Source organism: Giraffa tippelskirchi, chromosome 14 (genome assembly GCF_054371585.1).
Source record: "Giraffa tippelskirchi isolate mGirTip1 chromosome 14, T2T-mGirTip1v1.2.pri, whole genome shotgun sequence".
Classification (NCBI taxonomy): Eukaryota; Metazoa; Chordata; class Mammalia; order Artiodactyla; family Giraffidae; genus Giraffa; species Giraffa tippelskirchi.
In genome coordinates this window covers 27,550,836-27,578,798 of record NC_137288.1, presented here as the reverse complement: position 1 = coordinate 27,578,798, position 27,963 = coordinate 27,550,836, and the positions used below count along the sequence as shown (strand labels likewise).

At 38.8% G+C, this 27,963-nt stretch overlaps 1 protein-coding gene across 8 annotated transcripts in view; it reads left to right on the top strand.

Moving 5' to 3' along the window:
* The first annotated feature begins 7,775 nt into the window (after positions 1-7,775).
* The window catches only part of LOC145534880 (large ribosomal subunit protein uL30-like), a 51,364-nt gene continuing 31,176 nt past the window's right edge, over positions 7,776-27,963 (top strand). For 6 of the 8 annotated variants that reach the window (XM_081563192.1, XM_081563187.1, XM_081563193.1 and 3 more), the window contains exons 1-2: positions 7,776-7,884; positions 26,232-26,329. The gene's annotated coding sequence lies outside the window, so the exon portion shown is untranslated. The remainder of the gene's footprint in view (positions 7,885-26,231; positions 26,330-27,963) is intronic. The other 2 variants (XM_081563191.1, XM_081563190.1) reach the window with 1 other exon arrangement.

Sequence of the window (27,963 nt, the reverse complement as noted above, 5' to 3'; positions counted from 1 at the left end):
AAGGGTCAAGGGCACAAATTTGTTGGGCGTTGGGACAAAAGATAGGTCCTCTTTATTCTCTTGTTACTGCATCTCTACTCCATTAGTCTTTCTTCTTGCAGACCTACTTTGTCAGCTTTTTTGCTTCACATGTCAGGAAATCTGGGCACAGACTGTTCTTAGCTGTGTATGTGTCAGTCTGGGCAACCAAAAGGATGCTTTTCTTTCTCATTCTAAATTTCTAGGGCAATGACTTGACTCTTCTTGAGTCATGTTGCTTGTCCTCAACTTACCTAACTGTAGACAGAGTAATTAGATACTATCATCCACAGAGAATTCCATGGCAAATAATTAAATGAAGTTTTTTGAGGAAAAACAAGAAAATAAAATAATGAAAAATATACTTTATATTTTGATTGCAACTAGGAGCTATTCTTATAGGAAAAATAAAGAAAGAATATTAATATTAATAATAAAAAAGAATATTAATATTAATAGATCTTTTAAGATAATACAAAAAGGCATCCTTTACTTTATATTTAGCTTTCATATTACCATCATGAAGAAAGTTCTTTTTGTATAAATATTTAAGGACTCTCAGATTTCCCAAGAGGTTCCCTTGGTTCTTTGATATTTAAATCATTCTCTTTTGAATGACCTAATCTGTCATCATTAATTTCCATTTTTTCTTTTTTGTTATTAATTAATCTAACTCTATACTGCATTCTCAGTTTTCAAGGGTCTGTGTATGTTTTAAGTGATTTTTCCAAAATCATTTTCATAGATGTCATAAAAAACTGGAGACTTTTGCAAAATGTGTGATTTCACTTTGCAATAATTTGCATTGCACATTCATACACAGTGTAAATAAATGAGACACAACTGCTGGAGCTGTACATCAGAAAATATGGTATAGAGACTAAGTTGAGGAAATATAAGAAGGTAGGAGAGGATAATTGTGTAGGCAATTGGCTTGTTAACAAATATTTCCATAGTTTGAAGAATTTTGCTTTGCCTTAAAGTGTCAAAACTGTTGGGAATCAGATAATTTTCAGAAACTGAGGGCCTCTGAATAACATAATAATTAAGAATGGAGGTTTTTTTGGCAGAGGAGGGGATTCCTTACAGAATTAAATATGGCTCCACTAATCATTTGCAATTTCCTCCTCCAGTCTGCACTTTCTTCAAAAGTTTAAGATGAGGACAACAATATCCTTCCTATGACGTAGCTGGAAAAAGTGGAAATTACCTCGTGCTGGTGTTTTCCCAGGAATGGAATCTATTTGGTTGAGACGCAGTCCCTGTCCTCTAGAAACTTCTTTTAAGGTGGGGGTTGGGGGAGGGACAGAAACATGTACAGATGTACGTTTAATTATAATATACCTGGGGAGCAGCAATGACAGGGATACGCTGTGGGCAGTCAACAATTCGGCCCAATAATGAGGAACAAGTTATCTGGGACGGAGGAGTCAGGGAAGGCGTCTTGCTGGGCTCACACCTGAACTGATTTCTTAGTTATTCAGACTAAAGAGGATAGAGAGGTGTTGGTGAGAGGAGGGGTCCAGAACAAGCCTCAGTAAGAGCAAAGGCACAAGCGATAGATAGAATTGTAGCTTCTACACTAGCTGGCCCATGTGACTGGAGTCAGAGGCAAAGGCAGGGTGCAGCAAGATTTCTTTGTGAATCTATTTCTGGGGAGATATGAATTCCAAGTTCCAAATATTCATACACAATCAAAATTGCAACCCAACACCTCATGAATTATAACCTCCTACCTGACCATTCAACATCTTGTTCACCCCTCAAACACTGAGTAATATAATTTCTAACATAATACACTCTGGTGTAGTTAAATAGAAACGTTTGTATAAATTTGTATAGACCATGATACCTTTATAGTTTTCCAAATATTCCAAGCATAAATCACATCATGAACTTCACCAAAACCTTGTTGTGCCAGTGCATTAACTATTTCCTTCATTTTAAGGTTAGAAAATGTAGACTTAGAAATATTAAATGACTTTGCTAAGAACACACTGGGGTAGAGCTGAGACTGGATCTAGATCTTCCGAGTACTGGTTAAACACCTTTGCTCCTTTTTCTACAACAAGGGTCAGCAAACCTTTTTCTATAAATGCCCAGATAGCACCTATCTTAGGTTTTGTGGGTCATATGATCTCTGCCACAACCTCTCGCCTCTGCTGTTGTAGCACGAACACAGTCATAAACAATAAAAAAACAAATGAGTGTGGAAAAGCTATGGATTTAAACTTTCTTTACAAATTTGGCTGTGGGCTGGATTTGGCCCATGGTCGTAGTTTGCCAACCCTTACTCTGTATCATTTTACAGAGTTTTTCTTTAATAAATTCAAAAGAATTTTGGTTTTATGAACCCAGTACAGTTTGAAGTGTATTGATTCCAGTGTCTGCTATCTGGAATAATGCCCATTTTATTAGTATCTGAATAATGCCCATTTTATTAGTATGAGAATCTTTTGTTTGTTCTCCTCTTCATAAAAGTCACCTACCTCTGAAACAGACAGGATTTTCCTCGCATCAGTTTTAGAGTCAATGTATACTGATGCCATCTCCTCTTTGCTTATTAGTGTCTTCAGGATCACTTTTAGCTGCCCCTGAGCACTCTATTCACTTTTTGCTGACTATTTCTAGTTATTTGGAGATTTCCATTCTCCCTATGGCTATTGCCATACTGACTTCCTTGGGAAGAAAATGGGAACACTAGCCTCAGTTCCCCAAAGCACCATTGACCCAAGACTTTCTTATGTGACAGATTGTACTGAAAGTTTAGCCATAGCCAGAGGGAAATGCAGCATCAGTTCAGTTCAGTTGCTCAGTCGTGTCTGACTGTTTGCGACCCCATGAATTGCAGCACACCAGGCCTCCCTGTCCATCACCAACTCCCGGAGTTTACCCAAACTCATGTCCATCGAGTCGGTGATGCCATCCAGCCATCTCATCCTCTGTCATCCCCTTCTCCTCCTGCCCCCAATCCTTCCCAGCATTAGGGTTTTTTCCAATGAGTCAACTCTTCGCACGAGGTGGCCAAAGTATTGGAATATCAGCTTCAACATCAGTCTTTCCAACATAGAAAAGTAATTATTTTCAGAGAACAAGTGAAGAAGTACAAAGGCCATCCCTCATAGGGGTGAGGGTGCAACTCCACAGCTCACCTGTCTTCTTCCTTGTCATAATGCCTTCCCTCTCTTCTTCTAGAGGGGGCCCTCTTCCATCCTTTGTGATATAAATTATAATGTAGGGAAATTCTACTTTTCCTTTAGGAAAACCACTCAAAACATATATTTTACTCTACTTGCACATTTTGAAAGCTTCCAAAATGAGAGTTTTCCATTCCATTATTGAGCTTACCATTGTACTGACAAAAGATATGGGAAAGAAAAAGTCAAAACTTGGTTAGTCATATTTATTGAATTTATATGTGAATCTATCTAATGTTGGCCACCTGATGCGAAGAACTGACTCATTGGAAAAGACCCTGATGCTGGGAAAGATTGAAGGCAAGAGAAGAAGGGGACGACAGAGGATGAGATGGTTGGATGGCATCACCAACTCGATGGACATGAGTTTGAGAAATTCTGGGAGTTGGTGATGGACAGGGAAGCCTGGCATGCTGCAGTCCATAGGGTTGCAAAGAGTCAGACATGACTGAGTGACTGAACTGAACTGATCTAACATTTATTTTAACCATTCAGGATAATAGTTGGTACAATGTCACACTTATTTTGTTTTAGCAGAGGACAGAAGTAAACTGACCTATTTATTCTCTCTGGAGTTTTGTAGAAAGAGAATAGTCACCTGCCCCTAACTGAACTGTATTAGTGATCATTCCTTCTATGTATCCTGGCAGCATTAAAAATAATCTAATAGCAGCCTCATCAGTGCACCATGCAGTTTTCTTATATTCGCCAACACAATCCAAGGTCATTGCAAATCTCCAACAAACTACATACTGTTCAAAATGGTTCAGTTACATTTCTGCAATTCAACAAGAAAAGGCAAAATAATAATCTGGAAGTAACCAGGTGTTCTAGGAAAATGTAGGTGGGGGAGACTGCAGTGGAATGTTTCAATTATTGCCTTGTGGTGACAAGATTTAATATAAGATTAATCATCTTCTGTTTAGCTTCATCCTTCCACGGGCTAAATGCGTGCTGGGTGCTGGAGAGTGAGAGAGACTAGGGAGCAAAAAGAGACCGGGGTGTTTGAACGCAGATTTCCTCTTGCTAGTTTTTTGTTTATTTGTGGAATGGCACCTGGCAATTTAAATAGGATCTTTAATCAGACTGACTCAAAGTTCTTCCCAGATAATAGCTGCATTATCCTTATTGATAAATAGAAGAAGAGAAAGAGAAGAGAGAGTTAAGTAATTTGCCTAAGGTTATAGAAATGGCAAAAGACCTGAAAACCATCCTCAGAGAATTCCAACTCTCTGCACAACCTCAAACTGAGGGGTGTTCATGTCAGATACAGTGAAGATTAGAGTCGTAAGACTGGTTCCTGCTAGTTGACTGTGTGAACTAGGGCACTGTACTGATATTTTCTGGCTTTGATTTTCCTTATTTTGAAAGTTGTCTTGGGGACTTTGTTTTCTCTTGTATTCATGGTAGCAATAAATTGCATCATGGTTTCAGAAATGTAAAGCTCTTAACTTTTAAAAAAAAATCTATTTCAGTGTACATTTTAAAAAATATTTATTTATTGGCTTCACTGGGCCTTTGTTGCTACATGCACGCTTTCTCTAGTTGCAGTGTGAAGGGGCTACTTTTCCTTGCAGCACACCAGCATCTCATTTTAGTTGCTTTTCTTGCTACAGAGCCTGTGATGGTTAGTTTATTAGAGGAGAGTTTGGCATCAATTAACACATGATCATTTTTTTTCCTTTTTTTTTTTCATTACACATATAAAGCTCAGTTCATTTTTATTGAGTTTCTGGTGATTGTTTGCCATACTTTAAATTCTGTTTCCTGGAAATCATTTGACTCTTTGCACTTTTCCCGTGGCATTGATTTGAGAGGCTGATTTTGTTTTTGTTTTTTTTTTTTTGTAAAGTTCCTCTACAGCATGTTTTGTAACAAGGCCACATTTTTTTTTCTCATGGACTTCCATGCTGTTCTGCTATCATTGGGTTCAGAGTCAGTAATAACATTAATTAAAAAAAATTCCTTTACAATATTGACCCAGACTAGATATTGCTTTTTATTTTATTTCTTTTAAATAACATGTGCTGGAAACTGAAAGCCACTTAGTTGCTACAGCACTTATTCACATACGAGACCTTAATATCTCTGCATAATTTTATTCTTTCTGGTTAAAGGAACACATTTCTCAGCATAGTTTCAACTCACAGAGTTGATAACTTAGTGTAAGTTGTAACTTAGTGCTCTTCAGTCTGACCCACAACACACTCAGCATCCACAAATCAGTGCACTGAGCTGGTGCATGAGAATAAGAGTGGAGTGTGATTTTAAAGTCAGTATCAAAAACCATAGCACATAAGCTCACATCCAAGTGTACATTTCTCTCCATTCTCCACATGAAATGATGCACTCAATACTCTTATATTTTGAAGGGAATTGAAGTTCGTGAAACAAAAGGGCTATTAATGCTACACAAATCACACTGATGTTGCAATGGACAGCTTCTACAACTCCATCTGGAGCTCATAAAAATCCAGAAGGCTTGTGTTCTCTGAGACCAAAATGTGGGCAGATGCACACTGACCTCTTTCAAAGGGAAAAGAAGAAATGCTTCAGAACGAAAAGGATATAAATCAGCTTTCACACACATACTCCCCAAGGCTCAGTGAGAACTGAATTTGAGATTGACTTGAATAGCATATTCCAGAATTGGATTCAATTAAAATTTATAGCAGTGGCAAAATATGTAAGCATAACTTTCTCCCCCAAGTCAAATGTGATAGAACCACAATAATCAGGGTCAGGTGGTCAAGCCTGTCACATGGAAGAGCTCAGGTAGATCAGTTTGACCCACAAAGAAATAGGCTTTAAAGTACTAGGTACCTCTCATCCCAAACCCTCTCGATTTAGTTAAAGAAAATTCTAGTGGTTTAAAATCATGTTAAAGATCAGTTGTCATTTAAAAAGTATTATCTGGTTGTGATGTCAAACAAATACCAAATCAGATCTACACTGTGCATTAAAAGCAATAATCGAGTGGTGAGTTTTTGGTGTGTTGACCTCAAAAACATCCAGAGAAATTAAATCCATGACTCTACAATTCTTGTTATGTTCTACCTTTGGGGGCTTGTGTGTACTTAGATTTCACTGGAGGATTAAAGAAGGAAGGTTCAATCGCAGCACTGTTTATAATAGCCAGGACATGGAAGCAACCTAGGTGCCCATCAGCAGACGAATGGATAAGGAAGCTGTAGTACATATACACAATGGAATATTACTCAGCCATTAAAAAGAACACATTCGAGTCAGTTCTAATGAGGTGGATGAAACTGGAGCCTATTATACAGAGTGAAGTAAGTCAGAAAGAAAAACACCAATACAGTATACTAACACATATATATGGTATTTAGTCAATCGGTAAAGATAACCCTGTATGCGAGACATCAAAAGAGACACAGATAAATAGAACAGTACTATGGACTCTATGGGAGAGGACGAGGGCAGGATGATATGGGAGAATGGCACGGAAGTGTGTAAATTATCATAAGTGAAATGAATCGCCAGTCCAGGTTCAATGCATGATACAGGGTGCTCGGGGCTGGTGCACCGGGATGACCTGAAGGGATGGGATGGGGTGGGAGGTGGAAGGGGGGTTCTGGAATGGGAAAACATGTACACCCATGGTGGATTCATGTCAATGTATGGCAAAACAAATAAAAAAATAAAAATAAAAATAAATAAATAAATAAATAAAAGAAGGAAGGTTCAAGAACCTCAACTAAGGAATGGAAGAATTCAATATCTACAGAGACAATGAGGTGTGTGGGAGTGTGGAGAGGCTTAGTAGACAGGTCTCGGAGAATGTTGTTCTAGAAAGGGAGCCTGGAAGACTCACAAGAGAGTGTCCTGTTTTTGGTAAACAAGTAGGATTTCTGTTTGCTGAGTTCCTTTTACTTTTTAAAATTATTGCTTAAAGGCTTACCTGTGTTACATTAATCATTAATAAATAACTACTGGGTGAATTTATTTTATTGGTAACTATCAGTGATTATCCATCCTAATATGTTTATGCAAGGAGGAATAATTCTTACTACTCATATTAAAACGTGGCCAAGAGAGTGATCACATAGTAGAAAAAATGTGATGTGAGCTGCGATAATGCTCAGCCTCTGACCATCTGCTCTTCTGACAACTGAACATTTACCACAAATATTTCATCTCCCCGGGAGTAAAAATACTTATAATATATGTAATAAACATACATCTGGAAAAGACAGGATAGAAAGACCGCCTAGGGTCCTTAAGTGTGATTTATTCCAGCGTTTCACTTAATAGAAGAGGAAACTGAGGCACAGAGAGTTCATGTGGTGTCAGATAGGACATTCACTGTGATTCTAGTACCAGGACTCATTTCTAGGCTTTTCTGCCATATTGAATATTTATCAACTTTCAAGTAATTTGGGGCTTCCCATGCTGGTAAAGAATCCGCCTGCAATGTGGGAGACTTGGGTTCAATCCCTGGGTTGGGAAGATCCCCTGGAGATGGGAAAGGCTACCCACTCCAGTATTCTGGCCTAGAGAATTCCATGTACTGTGTCGTCCATGAGGTCACAGAGAGTCAGACACGACTGAACGACTTTCACTTCACTTCGCTTCAAGTAATTTGACTTCCCTTTCTGTGCTGTCATGGTTTTGATTTGAGGATCATTTCTTGAGACCCATCAAAGAGGTTATTTATTCATGTTTCTAGTTATTGCTAAAACAAACACGATTATTTCAAGAAGTAGCAATAAGAGTTTTACCGAGGGGTCTGCTGTTGGGTGTAGTTGTAAGATGCACCTACTTTGGATGTATTTTCCATGGGGAACGTCTTTGTGAAAGATTTAGGACTTTTTGGAAAAAGTAGAGAGAATAATGGTACATAATGAAAATTTAATGATGAGAAAAGAGTGGTTTTCTCCTAAAGGTCATGGTTGGTCACTCACTGAGTTATAACATCCATAAAAACAAAAGCTAATGTTTATGACTGATTATAATGTAACTCACGCTGTTCAAAACACATTATTTGATTTTGCTTCTTTTATCCTTACTATGATACTACCAGAGTTTGAGTAATTTTCTCAGATATTAAGGATCACATTCAGGATTCCATCTCTAGCATTTTGCTTTCAGAATCCAATGCATTAAACAATACAGACCCTTGTTATAGAACAAAGCTTATTTCCTACACTCTCTTCTTGGGTGCTCATTATTAGAGTTTCCACCTTCACACTTGTGTGACCTGAATCTCTAACACTTTAGTATGTGTCACTTATATTAATTTTTTTCCTGCGACATAAGGAGATACTGTAATAAAGGAGGTCCTGGTGTTTGCGGTTTGACTAAAATAGGGTAATGTAAAGTATAGAACTTCTCAAGATTAATTAGCAAAATGTCAAAAATTTCCCTATGGCCAGTTCAGTTCAGTCACTCAGTCGTGTCTGACTCTTTGTGACACCATGGACTGCAGCACTCCAGGCTTCCCTGTCCATCACCAACTCCTGGATCTTACTCAAACTCATGTCCATTGAGTCGGTGATGCCATCCAACCATCTCATCCTCTGTCGTTCCCTTCTCCTCCCGCTTTCAATCTTTCCCAGCATCAGGGTCTTTTCCAATGAGTCAGTTCTTTGCATCAGGTGGCCATAATATTGGAACTCAGCTTCAGCATCAGTCCTTCCAATGACTATTCAGGACTGGTTTCCTTTAGGATGGACTGGTTGGATCTTCTTGCAGCCCAAGGGACTCTCAAGAGTCTTCTCCAGCACCACAGTTCAAAAGCATCAATTCTTCGGTGCTCAGCTTTCTTTATAGACCAACTCTCACATCCATGCATGACTACTGGAAAAATCATAGCTTTGACTAGACGGACCTCTGTTGGCAAAATAATGTCTTTGCTTTTTAAAATGCTGTCTAGGTTGGTCATAACTTTTCTTCCAAGGAGCAAGCATCTTTTAATTTCATGGCTGCAGTCACCATCAGCAGTGATTTTGGAGCCCAGAAAAATAAAGTCTCTCACTGTTTCCATTGTTCCTGATCTATTTGCCATGAAGTGATGGGACCAGATGCCATGATCTTAGTTTTCTGAATGTTGAGCTTTAAGCCAACTTTTTCGCTCTCCTCTTTCACTTTCATCAAAAGGCTCTTTAGTTCTTCTTCACTTTCTGCCATAAGGGTGGTATCATTGACATATTTGAGGTTATTGATAATTCTCTCAGTAATCTAAATTCCAGCTTGTGCTTCATCCAGTCCAGCATTTCTTATGATGTACTCTGCACATGAGTTAAATAAGCAGGGTGACAATATACAGCCTTGGCATACTCTTTTCCCTATTTGGGACCAGTCTATTGTTCTATGTCCAGTTCTAACTGTTGCTTCCTGACCTGCACACAGATTTCTCAGGAAGCAGGTCAGGCGGTCTGGTATTCCCATCTCTTGAAGAATTGTCCACAGTTTATTGTGATCCACACAGTCAAAGGCTTTGGCATAGTCAATAAAGCAGAAGTAGATGTTTGCCTGGAACTCTTGTGCTTTTCTGATGATCCAACGGATGTCAGCAATTTGATCTCTGGTTCCTCTGCCTTTTCTAAATCCAGCTTGAACATCTGGAAATTCACGGTTCACGTACTGTTGAAGCCTGGCTTGGAGAATTTTGAGCATTACTTTACTAGCGTGTGAGATAAGTGCAATTGTGCAGCAGTTTGAGCATTCTTTGGCATTGCCTTTCTTTGGGATTGGGATGAAAACTGACCTTTTCCAGTCCTGTGGTAGCTGCTCAGTGGCCAGTGGCAACACTCTATTTTGTGAGGAAGTGGATTATAGTAAGAAATCTTGTCTAAAATGTTGGAGATGCAATTCTGCCATTCTTGTCCTGTGTGACACCTTCAACAAACTTCCTTTGTCCTTCCAGGGATTACCCTTCAGGTTTGCCCTTTGGGTTTATCATCTGTGTAATCCTCTTTATGTTTTCTTCATGTTCTAACCATTTAGAAATTTAGAGGTTGTTTTTCCCACAGGACTAGTGTTCTATGAAAGCAGACTAGCTAACTCATCTGCAGATAACAGTGTTGACTCCATGTTCCAAGTGAAAATCCTTCTCTTGTTTTTATGGTGTGTCCTTTTCAAGTGGCAAAGCAGGCAGGGCTGCCTCCAAGCCAGCTCATCACTGGCAAGAAATCATTATAGAGCCTGGCATTACTCCTACCCATTTCCTTTGATTCCTCACTTCTCAGCTCTCAGTCATAAGGGACAGAGGTTTCCCACTGGCCTATTTGGGTAGACAAGGTGTGGGGAGGATGGGGGAAGGTGACAGGAAGGGTAAAGAGCTATCTGAGCTATCTCCAGGGCTCTGCACAGCCTGAATTGATTATCTTGGGTTCCCATAAGGACATCTCTCCTTTAAAAAAGCTGGATGAAGCAAAGAGCCTACTCCACAGTTAGGAAGAGTGAACGCAAGGCTGCTCCATGGAATAAAAGAGAATACAATTATCATCATCTTGAAAACCATCACTCATCACCAGGTCTCATTACCAAAGACAAAAACAGTTCCCACTTCGATACCTTGCATTCTGTCTTGGCAGCCCCTCCCCTATTTTTTCCTCTACTAATCATTCTGTACATTTTAAATAAGTTTCACAATTTTAAGTATTAAAGCAAGAAACCACAGTATACAGTTCGCTTAGACTGTCAGAGATATCAGCACTGTGGAAATTGGTGGGGATGTTGAGGTGGGTTTGGAGGGGGAGTTTCCTGAAGATGGAAGAGGAAGGGAAAGGAGGAGTAAACAAGCACACAGATCAGGGGCCAAGATAATCCTCTTTTTAGGTCACAGGAATCTTCCTCTCCTATTTTCCAGAAGGATATAGTCCAGAGGAAGCCATTAGAGTGCATTACTTTGGCCTTTTTAAGAATAAATCATCTGGTTCCGATATGATTCATGTCTTTCACTGTCAAGATGCACAGAAATCAAAACCACAGAACTTCAGATTTCCAATCAGCGCAGGCCGTGAGAATGAAACTGGGTTCTATTTCCCTCTCCTCAGTGTCTGTCACTGGATGGGTACTCAAAGCATGGAATAAGCTCAGTGTTGGCTGAATGGACCTATGTAAATCTCAACCTTGAGCATTTCAAGAAAAGACAAAGCCAACAAAATAAAGAATATGGAAGAAATCTTTTCAACTCTTTGCAACCCCATGGACTGTAGCTTACCAGGCTCCTCCGTCCATGGGATTTTCCAGGCAAGAGTACTGGAGTGGGGTGCCATTTCCTTCTCCAGAGGATCTTCCCGACACAGGGCTGGAATCCGGGTGTCCCGCATTGTAAGCAGACGCTTTGCCGTCTGAACCACCAGGGAAGTCCTAAGAATATGAAGACACACGCAAAAGACCTTCCTTCCTCAACCCATTCATACACATACATAACACTCCAGAAAGTCAACCAAAATTTAATGTAGTTTGTACTCTGCTGAAAGGACTTAGTGATTTGCCCTGAATTTCAACTAGTTTGCAAAATTTCCAGACCTAATGTTGCCTTCCTCTTGTTTGAAGGTAATAAGAGGTGGAAATTTCCACTCATGTGTGCGCCCCGGCCAGCAGATGGCGATGTTTCTCAGTTTTACACCAAGACTAATGGGCTAGAGGCCATTAGTGATGCAGGCAGGGTGTGTTTATCAGATGGCTGTTAAATCAGCTCAAAATTTGTAAAAGTATGACAGATCACCCCTTATTTATTTATTTTTACTTAGAGTTGATGAATTCAGTAAAATTCCATAATGGGCAGATGATCACTGTGTGTTTGTGTTGGGGATAGGACCAGAGCAGGACTTGAATCGCTGAATCTGTGATGGTTGTGTAGCTCGATTTTATCTCCCTCAGTTGCTTTTTAAAATGAGATTTCTTTTGTGCTGCCTTCTAGCAGCCTGGATTAGTCGATGTGGGACCAAAGGGCTCCTGACAGCAGCTTGTTCGTTTTTTCTCCATTTCTTCAGAAGTGGGCTCCTCCCCCAGCATCAGCCCTAGCTCCAGGCATGGAGTCAGAATCTGTGTGGGGCTGGGTGGGGGATGCAGAGCAAGGCTGTTGGGGTGACGATGGGGACGGAGAGCGCTTGGGCGGCCCCTCCTGGGTGGCACGCTCAGCTGCGCAGGAGAACTGGAGGTGTGCTCCCCCTGCCCTGCCTAACACAGCAGATATAGTATTAAGGGCCAGGCTGTGCCTGAAGAGAGACAGGTCTGTTTTAGGCAGAGTGAGGGAAATTTACGGAGTAAATTGGTCTTAAAATACTGCCCGTTCTGTGTGCTGTTCCATTAAGGGAAATGGTACCCCCTGGGATCCAGAGGATTTTTTTTTTCCTTTTTTTTTTTTTAAGTCTGGAGGTACCACTATCCCACTGTATGATATTAAACTTGTTTTTTCATATGTAATATGAAGTCCTTGAAGAATAATCGCCAACCATATCTAAATTATATTCTTCTAAATTAACAGTTCTGGCTGTACAGGGGAATTTTTAGATGCCAAGGCTCCACTCTCACCCAACTAAATCAGAATTTCTATGGATGGGGCCTCAGCATGAATCTGTTTGACAAGCTATCCAAATGATTCTGATGGAAAGCCAAGTGTTGAGAACTGTCACTCTAACCAGGGATTCTCAAAGGAAAGTCCCAGGACCAGCAGCCTCAGCTTCACCCAAGAACTTACTAGAAACGAAAATGATTAGAACCAGAAACTCTAAAGATTCATGTTTTAACAAGCTCTCCATGTGACTGTGATACAAGCTGAAGTTGGAAATTTATTGTTGCATTTGGGAGGATAGGGTTTCCCCACATTTTTGCAGTTAGGTGGTACGAGTGACTACTTTGGGAGCTGGCTGTGAACACAGATGTTCGATATCATTTCCTAGCCTAAGGTTTTTATTGCTGGCACTTGACTTTTCATTTTTTCAACCCCCTAAGTTATGTGATTCTAACAGCCAGGATGCAGCACATGGGTCCCTCTGTTAGTCTGGACCCCTGTGTTGCTAGATAAGTGCCTCGTGAATAAGAAAAAGATGACAGAAAACTTTAATATATTAAGTGATTGAAATTTTCTAGCCATTTACTGCCTTATACTCTGTCCTTTCTGATTAATACAATTATTCATGCTGTAGTTCCAACTGTTTGGTTGGGTCATTGCTGATAGGAAGAGAAAGGGCTTCCCGTCTCTTATGCTATGCTTTAGTTACGTTGAATGGAATTATTGGACTGTGGGAAAGGTGTACAACTTAGGGGGTGCACAAAGGCCTGGCATCTGGAGAGAAAGTTGGAGCAGATCATGAGAAAGAGGTGGAATGCAAACAGGACCCCCATCCCTAGAGTTTTAAAACTTAAACTTTATCATTTTCACATTTCTGCTGAGAGGATATATTTTAGGTCTAAAATTTTATGTTTTGATATCTGGGTCAGATTCACACATTCCAGAAAAGGGGATAAAATTGAAAAAAAAATCAACTTCATATTCTGAGGTATCCAAATAATCTATTTTTGGTATTATGGGGTCTGTGTTTGCAACCTTTAAAATTTTTCTTAAAAGTCTGGATAGTCATGGTGAATTTAGGAATTTGGTATTGTTTTTCATCCATTGTAAGAGCCCAAATCTTGAAGGGCAATCTCCTTATCTTAAGCACTTTCCTAGCGGATTATTTTGCCCCTCAATGGCAAAAACTGAAAAAGTTGTGTTCTTTCACTGAGGCAAGTGTCTTTGGGATTGGTCTTTGTACTAGTCTGCTTAGGTATTTATAACAAAATACCAAAGATGGGATGACTTAATAACAGAATCTGTTTTCTGACAGTTCTGGAAACTAAAGGTCCAAGAACAAGGTGATGGCAAAGTTTATTTCTTCTGAGGCCTCTCTTCTTGGCTCACTGATACTTGCCTTCTCTTTGTGTGTACATTCTTGGTTTTTCTTCTTCATCCTCTTATAAGGTAGTATTACAGTCGCACTCTTACAACCTCATTTAACCTTAATTACAGTCCTCTCTGTATTCAAGAAGTGACTGGTTCCAGGGACCCTGTGTATACCAATACCTGAAGATAGCCAGGTTCCTTGTACAAAATGATAGTACAGTCAGCCCTCTGTATGTGGGGGTTCAACATCTGTGGATATGGAAAGCCAGTTGTATTTGCTTAGAGGCCCTATCTTCATACATAGTCACATGGAGGGTTAGTACTTAAACATGAAGTTTAGGGACATACAAATCAGTTCATAACAATTTTTCTCCTCATTGCTTCTTCTTCTTCTTTTTTTTTTTTTTTAACATATTTATATCTATTACCCTATAAAGGCTGCTTCACAGATCTGGTTACATCTAATCCCTACTTCATTATCTCTTAATAGAAGTTTTCTCAGACCTTTGTCATTTTTACACTAATTTTTTTCTTGATCATCATTTTTCCTAATTGCCAACAGATTGTTGTCATGAAAATCATCATCAACATCGTTAATGTTTTCATCATAACCAGCACTTACTGATACTTTCCTGTGTTGCTAGAGCCTGAGCTAAGTTACAGTGATCAAAGCATTATACATTTGATCATTCCCCATCAGTTCGCTAGTCTTTTTTGACTTGTAGTTTCTATCATCATATTTGTATATGCCTCTGACATGGAAGTACAGCTTTGGTCAAAAAAATGTGCCTCTGATCCTTTATGTATATCTTGCTAATTCCTGTCTTTGTCCATTTACTCAATATTACAATGTCCTTATTTGCCCCATTAAGATACGACCCTCGGTACTTTGTTTATAAACAATAAATGCTCAAATCTCATTCCTCTAGGGAGCTCTCTGTGACTTAATCCATCATTTGGTTAGGAGGGCTCAACAAAAGCTGCTATTATGTCTGTGTAAGAATTTTTCCCTCTGGAGTTGTGTTGAAGATCTCCCAAGAGTTGATCTGATTGGGTCATTAAGATGAATGAAATAACCATATTGACTATTCAGTAGGCTGTTATTTCAGTCATCTTAATGAGAGTTTTAGATCGACCCTAAGGCATACCAAATCTTTATTTGATGATTGACCAAGAAGCAATCAATGTCTGTTTTGCTGTACATGAATTCTCTGCTCCATTCAACCATCTCATTCCCCATAAGCCCTCTAAACATGAGCTCCGTGTGTGTGTGTGCACATTTGCACATGCACCCCCCACACACACACAAACAGCTGTAGAGCAGCTGGTAGAGTGAATTCATACCCTGCACTTTACTAGCTCTACGATCATTCCATATAACTTCTCTGAGCATGAATTCCCTAATAAACCTATGTAAAATGACAAATTTGATCATTTTTTATATTTGTAAACTGGAGGTGTACACAACTATAAGGCTGCCTTTTGTATTCATATAAAGATCTGTCTCAAACTCTGCTCCTGTTTTAAATGTCTTCCCATGATTTCTGCATGTCCAAATTCTACCCTCTTCAGCTTCAGCTCCAGTTCTCTCTGAAGATTTTCTTGGCTCCTCCGTGACTGACTGTGTATTATCTTTTCCAATTCACCATGCTAACACTATTGTCTTATCCCATTTGTGAATATTGGAAATGTTCCAACAGAAAAGGAGTTTATATATGTTCACAGTCTTGACCCTTTATTATTCAAAAGAGAAAACCAGGACACAGACTGATCAATGATTTGTCCAGGGATATAGGCCAGACAATCTTAAACAGTGAAACTTCCCTTGGACCCAGGAATTCAGTGCTGGCTACTGCCTTTCCATTAAACTTCATTAGATATGTGATGAGAGAAGTGACGGCAAGTTTTCACTGAAGCCATGGGCCTTTCTAGGTTTGTTGAAGAATATTTGTTGCTGTTTGATTTTTTTGTAGGAGAGGGAATAAATTATGACCCTCTCTTTCCCTCCACGGGTTCATGAACCAATTGAGAATGAGACGAGAATCAGAGAGATGGATATTATTGGTAAGTCTACACTGAAGAATGGACTGCAGACTTGTGGTTTAAACAGCGTATCTTAGCAGCATTCCTCATACTTTGATCCTGGTATTACTCCTAGGACTGCCTACCCACCCCCACCCCCAACACACACTTGTTCTCTGTAAAGGAAAGTGTGTGCAAAGAAAATGCTCTTGTGCATCAGCCCTGCCTCATCCCTGCAAGTCCTGGCAGTAGAGACAGCCAGGGAACTCCCTGTGAGAAGGCAGACTTGAGCCATTGTCTGGTTGAGTTCATCCCATGGAGGGCAGGAGTGCAACAAACATTCATCGGGCTTGCAGGCTGGCTTGTGAGAAATCCCAGGCATCTGCTCTACACAGTTCCTTGTTTCTAACCTCACCAGCCACGCAAGTAACTCCTCAAACCCTTGTCAAGGAGTTACTGATGTGGGATTCTTAGGTATAGTAAAGTATAGTGTAGTGTAGTGTAGGGTAGATAGTATCCTATAGTATAGTGTAGTGTAGTATAGCATGGTGTAGTATAGTATAGTGTAGTTTAGTATAGTGTGGAAGTTGCTAATATCTGGACTAAGTGGGAAACACTAGGGGAGGGGCAGTGGAGCATGGTTCTTTCTGCCATACTGCATACAAGTCTACCTTTGTGCCTGTGTGTGTGCCTTTCTCTGTCTGCAATTTTGGAGTCCCACAGTTCCAGGAATATACCAGGGTTAGAAAATAATCTTTGTTCTTCCACAGATGTTTAACAATACTCTGCCCAGACTCAGAATTGAGGCTTTAATGTCAGTTTGTCTCTTTATTTGATGCTGAGGACTTTACAAAATATTTCATTTTCCCCAGGATATTATAGATAAGGAAGGGCTTCCCAGGTGTGCTGGTGATAACGAACCTTCCTGCCAGTGCAGGAGATGTAAGAGATGTGGGTTTGATCCCTGGGTCAGGAGATCCCCTGCAGGAGGGCATGGCAACCCACTCTAGTATTCTTGTCTGCAGAATCTCATGGATGGAGGAGCCATAGGGTTTAGAAAAAGTCGGACAAGACGGAAGCAGCTTAGCATGTACACATGCATAGAGAAGGAAAATTATACTTCTTGGAGGACACTGACTGATTCCATTGCCCACTTATTATAACCTAACTAATTTAAATGAAATGTCCACTTGGAAAGGTCACCATGGTTTCCAGGCCCTATAACAATTTTTTCCCTAAACATCTGGGGCTCCTAATCACCAGAGTCATTGTTTTGTAAAACCATTGTTAATGCTGCAAAACCATTTCCTACATAATACCGCATTCCTTGGGGAAGCATGTGGCTTTATGCATAAAAAAATCACAGAATGAAAATTACAGAAACCGTAGCTCACCCTGGCAACAGTATCTGTTGGTCCAGTCACTGGCGTAGAATTCTGACTCTGATATCGAAGGCTATCAGGAAGATATCTAGCAACTAACATGTGTTATTCTTGTCCTTACTGTACTTTTGCATAGCTGAGACCAACATTTTGGGGCTACATTAGCTAGGGGAAAGAGCAGTGTACTGTGAGGAGGTGTGGTCAGGAGGCTCACCTTCTAGAATAGCTCCACCATGGTCAACCTCCTTAGGCAAGCCACTTCATCTCTGGACTTTGTTAGATTATCTTTAAAGTCTCTTCTAGCACTGAGTTCTATGGATCTGATGTCTCTGACCTTGGAGACATGGAAATATACAAAAGAAACACATGTATGTGCATATGAACACTGAAAGCAACTCTGTTTACAAATCGGGTGGTGCAAAGACAGCTTAAGCCTAAGGAGATCACAGCTGAGGCAATCACAGTCCTGGATTATTCTAGACTTCTATAGTAAATATTTCTGTCCATCCCACCTTGCCTTTCAGATGCTAATTAATTTACATTTTTCTGCAGTCTTTAGGGTCATTGCAATACAGGAGCTAACATGCATGGGAGGTAGGTCAGCTGGCCTAATAATTCATAGGAAAGGAACATCTCACACAGAAAACTATAGACTGGAGTTAGGAGATTCTAGTTCCACATCTGTCACTGTGTATTTTTATTGCTTAGGAAAGACATAAATAGTAGCTATTTTTCCATGCTCTAGTGATCTATATCTGCCTTATGCTAATTATTTCATATCAAAAGACTGAACTGCTGAATGAGCCATGGCATTTAAATAAATCCTGTTATTGTGCTTTTAACTTTGTCAGGCTCAGTGAGGTTAAGTGCTTTGCCTGATATCAAACTTGTAATTCAATGATAGAGTCAAGTTCTAATCTACTTCTCTGCCCAGTGTGCAAGTTAGATATTATGATATTGTCCATGTTGTCCATCTATCTATTCATCCATATATATATATATATATATACCTATATATATTTATAGCTATTTATCTTGTTGCATTGGATATTTTCTGAAACATCTGTATCACTGTTACTTACTGAATGTTCACTATGTGCCAGACCATATTAGCATTCTACATGTATTTCATCATGTAATACTGCTCTCAGAACTGCTTTAAGAGAATTATTTTATTACTCGCTAATAGCACAGCTCAGATTCAAACAACCATAATCTAAATATGCTAGATAAATCATTAAATCATTAGTCTACACAAAAAACATCAAAAAAACCCATAGTCTAAATATAATATACATACTCTTATCACTGTACCACGAGGTCTGTCATTCATTCATTCAACAGATGTTTATTAAGCACTTAGGTAGTAGGTGTTGTGGGTCCACTGGTTAAAAAAAAAAAAAGAAAGAAAGAAAGAAATCAAGCAAGTTCTCAAGTTCAATGTTATCAAGGCCCTCTTTTTGGAAATCCTTTTACTGGGAATTCTAAACAAAGCTCAGCAATGGCTGTAGGAGATCTTGCAGTTGCAGCTATACTTTTAGAGTATTTCAAGTGTGAGACTTAGGAAACTACATGAATGTACAGAGGTTTATTTGTGTATTTTCCACTAATTTTTGGTGGAAAGCTATGTGATCTATATATAAGAATGTAAAGCTCAGATATTTGTATTTTATGAAGATTCCATCTTATAAGAACCTAGGATTGTGTCCCCATGATCACAAATCATTTCATTGATCAGTGAAATGGTAGACATTTTATTAACCACAGAAAATCTACTGTGTACACCTTCTCATCCCCAACATTTTGAAAAGTATTCTATTATGGAAGTTTAAAACACATTCCAAAATGCACAGAAATAGTATAATGAATATTCTTGCATATATCATTTTGGTTCAAAATGTATAGACTCATGGACAATCTTGTTTCATCTGTGTCTTGACTTACTTCTTCCAGAAATCATATTATCTCTTCTGTAAATATTTTATTATTCATCTCTAAGATATAATAACTTTCAGAAAAAATAACCACACTATTATTATCATATATAAAAGAAGTTAAAATAAGTATTCAAATTTATAATAATTTCATAATATCATTTTTCCCCAGTTTATTTCTTTGAATTAGATTTACATAAGGTCCATGCATTGTTATTGGGCTTTCTGATAGCTCAGTTGGTAAAGAATCTGCCTGAAATGCAGGAGACCCTGGTTCAATTCCTGGGTCAGGAAGATTCCCTGGAGAAGGAAAGGCTACCCACTCCAGTGTTCTGGCCTGGAGAATTCCATGGACTGTATAGTTCATGGGGTCTCAAACAGTCCAACACAACTGAGTGACTTTCACTTTCACTTTTCTAAAGTTCACGCATTGTTATTGATAGCTATATCTCATGAGCTCCCTTTTAGTTTATAAGTTCTTTTTGTATTTCCTTTGCATATCATTTGCGGGAGAAATTTGGTCATTTGCTTTGTAGAATTTTCCACAGTCAAGATTTTGCTGATTGTAACACTGTGATGTCATTTAACATCTTCCTCTTCCTGTTTTTCTTGAAATTGGTAGATGTGAAGGAGGTTTGATCAGATTCAGTTTATTTTGTTTTTTGGCAAATAAACTCACAGTTGGTGATTTTTTTTTTTCTTCCATCAGAAAACATTTACTGTTTGGCTGTCTCTTTTTATGATGTCAGCAATCATTTTGATTCATTAATTCATTGTGGCTTTCACAATAAAAATATTCTGTATTTTCATTTACTATCTAGGATACTTCTAAAAGGAGGAACTTCTCTTTTAACTGTTTGGTAGCCCAGTGGTTCAGTGTGTATAAGAAAGTCAGGATAGATGTTTAACTCTTTCTCTTTATTGACCAGTTTTCAAAGTGATTCAAACTACTGTCACCTTCCAATGGATTCTAATTAGCTTTTTAAAAAAGCATATCATTTAGAGCTTATATGTATATACATGTGCAGACATATACATGTATATAATTTAATATTTGTGTCAATTCTTTCTTATACAAATTAAAACATACTTTTCCTCCCCTTTATTCTTTATTTACAATATTACCTAGATATCACTACATAGTAGAACATAGAGATAATTATCATTTCTTTTCACAGCAACAATTACTCCATCATGTGACTGGGTGTTCCAGAGTTTATTCAACCAATCTCCTACTGGTAGACAGTTGCCTTGGTTATAGTGTCTAGTTTCTTTTTATTACAAATAGATTAGAAAATTGGAATTGCTAGGTCAAAAGGTTAATGCATCTTTTGGCAAAATCTGTCCTGGTTTTGCATTTTTTCTTCCCACCAAAAGTGTAGGAGAGTGCTTGTTTTCCCAGAGCCTCCCCTACATGTATGTTGTCAACTTTGGGGTTTTGTTAATCTAATATATAAGAAGTGATGTGTATTTTCAATTTGCATTTCTCTTACTGTGAGGAATTTTTATATAGCTAAGGACCTCTTGAATTTCTATTAGTTTGGCTATATGTTCACTTCTACAGTCCATTTTTACTGTAGGATTGTTGGACTTTAGAGCTTATTAATATATCAAGGACTTTAATTATTTTTCTGCTATATTAGTTGCAGCTATATTTTCCCAGTTCATCATTTATCATTTTGCCCTTACACTGCCCTCATTTCAACTCATTAGTTTCAGCAACTATCTTACTTCCCATGCATGACCAAAACTATTTTATTTAGTTTCCAAGATCAAAATCATAATAATCACAACATTAGAGTGGATTATTACAAAAGTAGATTCTCAGTACCCTTTTGAGTTCAGATTCAACAGTATTACAGTATTTCAGTCTTATTCTAGTTCAACAGTTTAAAAAAGTTATAGGTTTGGTTAGGTTTAGTCAGAATGGCCTCACTGAAAACCTACTCAAACATTTATTTATCTATTTTTTTAGTGTAGCTAAAGGTACAAGAGGAGCCTGGTGGACTACAGTCCATGGAGTCACAAAGAGCAGGGCAAAACTGAGTGACACAGCACAAACACACAACTTAAGGTGTATGTTTATATTTATTGAAAGTTCAGTAAATAACATTTTTGACTGGATTCCTTCTATATCAGTGATGAGAACACATTTGTGTATCTCTAATACAGCATCCAACTCTTCTTGTTTTTAAGAAGTTTGTCTATAAACAGTGGCATGATCCTAAATCTATGAACCTCACAGGGCTTTGTATTTATTTAATAATACCTAGATGAAAAAAGCTTTAAAAGGCATAATACATTTTAGGAATGCATCATGGCTATTACTGGTGACCAAGATGAACTCAAGTATAGGGAATAATTTGTCAGTATTGACTAGACAACTTAGAAATGATTGTGTTTCTCTCATTTCTTGGTAATGTTCTCAATCTTTTGAACCCAGGGGCTATTCTCATACTGAACTGGAGCAAGCAACTGTGGTCCTCCCTGCCTTCAGGTCCTTAGTCTGCCTTTTGTCTTCGAAAAACTTTAGCCAAAGGATAAGATTAATCAGAGATGTGAGAATAAATGAAACAAAGAAGAACTGTCAAAGGAGATCAAATAATAATAGTTTAGTCATTAAGCAGACATTTAGTTCTTAAGGTCTATAGTAGAGAAGGAAATGGCAACCTACTCCAGTATTTTTGCCCGGAAAATCTCATGGATGCAGGAGCCTGGTGGACTACTGTCCATAGAGTCACAGATAGTCAGATATGACTGAGTGACTGAGCATGCGTGCATGCACACAAGGGTTATAGATAATATTTTGAGCCATATCCTATGAGCTATCTTATTGATACTGCAACTCCAACCAGGTGGAGGAAGTTAACTACACGATAATGAGACTATTGCCATGGCAAAAGCTATCACAATTACAAAATTGGCCTTTGGGAAATGGGAACAAACTGACCCTGGAACTGAAGACTTTTGTTGCTATTGTTCAGCTGGTAAGTGGTGTCTAGTTCTTTGTGACTCCATGGACTATAACATGCAAGGCTTCTGTGTCCTCCACTGTCTCCTGGAGTTTGCCTAGATTCATGTCCATTGAGCTGGTGATACTACATAATCATCTTATCCTCTGCCACTCCCTTCTCCTTTTGACTTCAATTTTGCCTGGCAGCAGGGTTTTTTCCAATGAGTTGGCTCTTCACATCAGGTGGCCAAATATTGGAACTTCAGCTTCAGCATCAGTCCTTCTAATGAATATTCAGGGTTGATTTCCTTTAAGATAGACTGGTTTGATCTTACAGTGCAAAGGACTCTCAAGTGTCTGCTCTAGCACCACAGTTTGAAAGCATCAATTCTTCAGCACTCAGCTTTCTTTGTGGTCCAACTCTTAACTCAATACATGACTACTTGAAAAACCATAATTTTGACTAGATGGTCCTTTGCCAGCGAAGTGATGTCTCTGTTTTTTAATACACTGTCTAGAGTTGGACCATAAAGAAGGCTGAGCACTGAAGAATTGGTACTTTTGAACTGTGGTGTTGGAGAAGACTCTTTAGAGTCCTTTGGACTGCAAGGAGTCAATCTTAAAGGAAATCAGACCTGAATATTCATTGGAAGGATTGATGCTGAAGTTGAAGCTCCAATACATTGGCCACCTGATTCAAAGAGCCAACCCATTAGAAAAGGTCCTGATGCTGGGAAAGATTGAAGGCAGGAGGAGAAGGGGACAACAGAGGATGAGATGGTTGGATGCATCACTGACTCAATGGGCATGAGTTTGAGCAAGCTCTGGGAGATGGTGAAGGACAGGGAAGCCTGGAGTTCTATAGTCCATGGGGTTGCAAAGAGTTGGACATGGTTGCTCGACTGAACAACAACAAGATTTGTCATAGCCTTCCTTCAAAGGAGCAAGTGTCGTTTAATTTCATGGCTGCAGTCACTGTCCACCATGATTTGGGAGCCCCATAAAATCAAATCTGTCACTGCTTCCAATTTTTTCCCTTCTATTTCCCATGAAGTGATAGGATCAGATGCCATGATCTTAGTTTTTGAATGTTGAGTTTCAAGCCAGCTTTTCGCTGTCCTCTTTCACCCTCATCAGGAGGCTCTTAAGTTCATCTTCACTTTCTGCCATTAGAGTGGTATTATTTGCATATCTGAGATTGTTGATATTTCTCCTGGCAATTTGATTCCAGCTTGTGATTCATCCAGCTTAGCATTTCTCATGATGTTCTCTTCAGACAGGACTGAACAACTAAGCACAGCACAACACAGCACTCTGAGTATGAGTTAAATAATCAGGTGACAATATAGCCTTGTCATGCTCCTTTCCCAATTTTGAACCAGTCCATTGTTCCATGCCTTTTTCTAACTGTTGTTTCGTGACCCACATACAGGTTTCTCAGGAGACAGGTAAGGTGGTCTGGTACTCTCATCTCCTTAAAACTTTTCCGCAGTTTCTAGTGACCACACAGTCAAAGTCTTTAGCATAGTCAATGAAGCAGAAGTAGATATTTTTCTGGAACTCCCTTGCTTTCTCCAACATATGTTGTCAATGTGAGCCTCTTCAAAACCCGGTTTGTACATCTGGAATTCCTTGGTTCACGTACTGAAGCCTAGCTTGAAGTATTTTGATTATAATCTTGCTAACATGTGAGATGAGTGCAATTGTGCTACAGTTTGAACATTCTTTGGCATTGCCTTTCTTTGGGATTGGAATGAAAACTGACCTTTTCCAATCCTGTGGCCACTGCTGAATTTTCCAAATTTGCTGACATATTGAGTGCAACACTTTAACAATGTCATCTTTTAAGATTTTAAATAATGCACCTAGAAATCTATTACCTCCACTTACAGAACTGAAAACTAATTTTACTTAAAGCAATCAAGATGTTACTGACCAGACCATGGGTGACCAATTTGAAGATGACTGTCCGAGCTGACCGTGCTGTTTTTGTATGTAATCCTCTTCCTCGGCCTATGAAATCTCTTGCCCACTGATTGTCAGTGGCTAGGATTGGCCTTTGGACAGGTATCTGCCTTCCCTCTACCCAGTTGCCAGCATCCAAAATAAAGCACATTTTCCACCAATGCTGCTTCTTGACTGGCTTTTGAACAAGCATCCAGATCCCACTTTCGGTTACAATATCTCAACTGAACTTTTATTTTGCCTGTGTGCTTATATCCTGAATTTCCCTGAGAAAATAAGGAAAAGAACGTGTGTCTATGTGTATGCATATGACTCTAGTGGGCAGAGTTTGTGAGTGTATGGAATATTGGAAGACCACAGAAATTTTATCTAAATAATAAGTTTGGCTTGAAACCAGTTATAGGGATCAAAGCTTTAGATTGCTTTGCTGAGATCCCAACAGAGAAGGAAGGGAGAGGGAAACATTGAAAGAGATTTTCACTCAAACCAAGATGGACAAAAAGAGAATGCCAGAGGCTATCAAAGAAACTACTGCTGATGCCTCCTTTTTCTGAAGCCTCCCAGAACTTATACTACTGAAATATAATTTTGATCTTTTCTCATCACCTTATATAGTTTGTCTTGCTTATATGTTCAAGATTTATCCTGTTTCCATGACCATGTTTTAACATTCTTTGTTAAAACATTCTGTTCCCCATACCTGTCTTTTAGGACATGTCATGTTTTCTTGTCCTTATAATCTTTCCCCTAAGTAATTCAGTTCACCTTAATGTATTTTTTAAATTAAATTGCCTTTTTGTGTAATACCAGACAGATCTTTGAACTAAGAGGCCAGAACTGCAAGAAGCTTCGAAATATATCAAATTTAAAACCTCATTTTACTCACAGGAAAGCTACAATCTAGAAAGTCGGAGTCCTCAAAGTTTACACCTATTTCCAGCTTGACAGAACTAGGAAAGCAATCAGGTCCCTTGATCCCAGCCTTGGGCTCCTTGCCCTCCACCACTTACTCTCAGCTCTTGCTCTGACATAAGCCTGCTGTGTAAGCCTCAGGCAGTTTCTGTGGCCTCCCTTTGCCTTGGCTTTCTCATTAAAAATAAAATGGGGCCTCGATAAATTTCTCTGCTTCTGTTTCAGATGTGCTTTCTGAATCAGAAAAGACATATGAATTCACATTTCACAAGTGGACCTAAAAATCACTTTCATATAGTAAGATTCTACCTAAAGGTAATGCAGTGTTCTATTGAGACAGCCATGGACCAAGCTTATGCGGAATTGATTTTGGTTGATAATAATGATATTGACAATGCAGCCAAGATGTCTGTGTATGTGTTATCCTGGGGCTAGTGAAGTGAAGAACAAAGTTTTAAAGTTAGAGTGGGAGGGCAAAGTGAAAAATACAGCAACAACAAAAGAGAATACAAACCTGAACACCTCAAAACAACCTCCCAAAGACTCCAGGAATATGTGAGTTAAGGAGATTTCACTAAAAGGAAGTATGGGGATTTATAAAACAATAGCCAATATGTGGTAGATTAAATACCTGCCGCAGATGTAAATGGAATCTCACTTAGAAACAGCCATATCCCCTCTAGAAATGACACTGTTCATAAAAACATAACATACAGTACCACCATGGTAAAGAGAGGACACATTAACCTATTAAAGAGCATCAATCTCATTTTTATTTATATTTAAGCTTTTAATTCTGGAATAACTAGTCATTACTAGTATTTAATGACTGGTTTGACAATTGTGTAGCCCAGGATGGAGCTAAGAGCAATGAATGTACTAACAAACTGGTCATTATCTATCTTAATCATCAGATTCTCTGGGATTATGACTATTACAAGCTCTAATTCTCAGTTTATAATCATTAGTTCTATATTTTTTTCTTCATAGTGAGAGAAAAAAAAAAAAGAAACTCCTTGAGCCTCAGACAGAAACAATGAGTGCCAGCCTCTCCAGGATTTCTTTTGTCAGGAAGCACAGATTTTGAGGTAAGTCTAGTTTCCTTAATCATCAGTAGGAATCAGCAGAGTAAATGCTGGTCTGGTTGAGTGGACAAACAGGCTCTGTCTTAACCTCATCAGAGCATCATGCAGGGCTTACTGCTGGACAATACAGCCTCACAAGTGTTGGAAAGGTTTCCGTCAGTTCTTATCTGGTGAAAATGAATTTAGGAAGGTGCTGCAAACTGCAAGCTTGAGCAGAATTTATTAAATGGAAAAATTCCGAGGTGTCACGAAGGCTTGCAAAACTTGGGTTGTGCTAGTGAAATTTATTCTCTTCACACTGCACCCTTTCTTTCCCATGTGAACTATTTTATGCCCTGTCTCTCTCCCTGCTTTCAAATATCTTCTTTCCAGAGTGAAGCTAATGAACAAGCAGATATGATTCAATAAATCTTTTAAACCAGTGATAAAGTCTTAGTGGCAGGACGGGTTCCACACCCTTGTCCTTGGAGAGCTGCTAGAGATGAAAGTAATGTGAGGAAGGGCACAGCTTTTCTCTGGAACATCATCCTTACAGGCGAGGACCCCACTGTGCAGAGAACCTTTCTACAGCCTGTCATGGCTCTACAACCTAGCAGTTTCTTTAGTTCTTAAAACAGTTTTCAATCCTTAGAATACAGTGAAATGAGGGGGAATGAAATATTTATTTTTAAAAACTTTTGGTCTTAACTTTAAATTGTTTATATTAAAAAGCAAGTATTTGTTTTGTGGTTTTAAGTTTTTATAGAGAAGAAAATTTCAGATAGAAAAATAAATATTTCCAGGATAGAAATCTGATTAGAAATTTCCTGTGATAGCTGAAATTAGGGTATAAAGTGTATTATATAATTTATGAAATATATAAAAATATCTGAAGTAATATGATATAACTTGCATATATTAAATAACATGTAAAAGTGTGTAATAAATGATACACTCTATCTGACACTTCGCACACATACAGGCACTCTATGTCCAGGCACTTGTCTGAGACTGTGAAGCAGGGACTCAGTGCTGGGAACTATCTTGCGGTCCAGTGTGGGAGATGAGTATCAATAATCAGTGAAAAATGAGGAAGCTCTGGGTGTTGTGGGAGTGTCTGTGGGATGATGAGGACTAACTCAGATAGGGATCTGTAAAAAGACTTCTGGTGAAATGAGGTTTCAACAAAGACATGGGTCAGCACTCTCTTTTTGCAAAGACCCTGGAAACCTGAAGGAAAGCAGCCACTACTAAGGGGTCTACTAAGCAGACACGTCAGCAGAACTTATTCAAAAGAAGCTAAAGATTTTAGCATGACTGGATTCTAGAAACAAGCTTAAAAGTAACTGTAGACATTGGAGGGGTGGCAGGGGGTAGAAAAATGGAAGACAAAATATATTTGAGTCATAAAGCTATTGTACTCACCCAGCTTGAAGATTAGGGCACTATCTTGAACTATTAGGAATTCAGAAGGAAAGGTTTTCATACAATACATTTACTACTAGAAGAGAGGAGGTTCTTGTTGCTAGTGTCCTCTTATGCCATCAGAGAAAGAAGGTCTGATTAACATTTCATGGCACCAATCATGGGCATGAGCTCATAGTAGGGTAATGAGGAGCCTGCAGAAATTCATGCATTGTAAAGACTATAATGGTTGA